A 2124-nucleotide genomic window follows, 5' to 3' on the forward strand; every position below is an offset into this window, starting at 1 on the left:
TTGCCACCAGTTTCACCATCTATGCTTGGGTTACTACAAGCAAAAGCTTTGTTAGCTTCTTCTCAGAGATGAAAGAAAAACTCAAGCTACCTTCTGCAGTTGCATAGAGAAAAAGGACAAAGCACATGTCATACAAATGGTAGATAGCTTAAAAAAATAAAAAGTTAGAATTTATGCTCCCAATGATAAATTAAATGACGATATTAAAAACTTTCAAAATAACCTTAATAAATTCAAATAATACAGATTTTTAATTATTGATAATATAGCTGCTGAATAGTTATATTACTATTACAGTAATATTAATGACATGCTTTCGAAATTGGGATTAGAGCAGTAACAAAACAAAATGGAATTTTGTCATGCATGATGACATTTTAACAATTTTATGACAATACAGGTTTACTTCGTCTTTTAAGCAAAGAAACTCTAATATATCATTCACCACTATAGTGTTCAGAAAATACTCATAATGTCACTATTAATAACTAATTCTTAGTCTTCAAGATTAGCATGTTAAATATAATATAAATCCCAGCTGAAATTATGTTTCTCTTTTATAATTTACCTTAAAAATAGATTTTATATTTTATCTAGATAATGGTATTCTATAGTATTAATAAAGCGAAAAATTTCTTACAACTAGAAGAAAGCAGTAGTTCTTGCAATATAGAATTTCCTTTTAATTATTCATGGATATAGTAGTATATTAGATTAAATTTTAGAATTTTTAGTATTATGTTCTTTGATATCTAGGTTTCAAAAATATAATTTCTTATAAAGGAGAATCATAAAGTAGAGTTGATAAGATGTGAAAAAAACAGTTTACTCATAAATGATAAGATTGATAAAAAAAATTATATTTTCTGGAAATGCAAATACAAAACAATTAACTTTATGTATATTATTATATTCACAATATTAATATATTTTCATAAAAACAATATCATATATAAAGTATATTAATATTATTATGTACACGGTCATGTGTTAATCTATGTTTTTAATAAATAACTTAATATTTTTATAATTTAATTATGTTTACAATCGATGTTCCACATGATCTCATTTCCTGAAAGTTTTCCATGCTTAAAAACAGTTATATAGAGAACTTTCAAAAGTAATTTGATCTTATTGATAATATTATTGATATATATTGATAATCTTATTGATAATACAAGAGAATCATCAAGTAGAGTCAATAAAGTGAAAATAATAACCCTTTAATTACAAATGATAAGTTTGATAAAAAAGTATATTTTTTAAAAATGCAAATACAAAAGAAATCAACCTTATGTATATAATATGTCCATAATGATATTATATTATTATAAATTTATTATCATAAATAAAATATGATAATACTATTATGTATATAATAATGTTCTACATCTATGTTTTTAAATAATAAGTTAATAATATAAAATGTAATTATGTTTATAATTGGTGTTCAGTTTTCATAATATTTTAGACTCATATGATCTCATTGCTTGAAAGTTTTTCATGCTTAAAAAAAGTTATATGAGAACTTTTATAAGCAGTTTTATGTTTTTCATACACTTATTTATACATATTAAATACTTTTATACATTTATACATTATATTTAATGTGAAAATTATGGTATGATATGCACTGGTTGATGTAACCATAAATAATTCACTAACTCTCATTTTCTTCAGTGAAAATCTTTAATATTGACAGGGATTCATGGATTTGTATTGCAATTTATTTTTCTTTCATGTGCATTAATTTAAAAAGTTAAAAAATATACCTTTTGCAATTACTCTTTTGAAGAGTTATTTATCATAATAAGGTAAAACTTTTGGCATTTGAAAGATGAGGAAATAAAGGAAAAAGAAATAAGAAAACTAAATAGCTAGGTAAAACTGAAAGTAATGACATCTAATTATGATGAGTATGTAATTGTGTATTAAAATTTCATTATATTATTTAGTGTCAGTAATTTATTATTCAGATTCACTAACTAATTTTAATGACACTTCAAGAATTAACAAACTCCAGCTCTACAATTTCCATTTCTTTGTGTACATTAAGTTCACTACTTTTTTGTTAGTTACTGTGACAAACTTTGGACATTCATTTTTGATAGATAGCAATGGGTT

This window comes from Selaginella moellendorffii, unplaced genomic scaffold, assembly GCF_000143415.4.
Source record: "Selaginella moellendorffii unplaced genomic scaffold, v1.0 SELMOscaffold_76, whole genome shotgun sequence".
NCBI classification, from domain to species: Eukaryota; Viridiplantae; Streptophyta; class Lycopodiopsida; order Selaginellales; family Selaginellaceae; genus Selaginella; species Selaginella moellendorffii.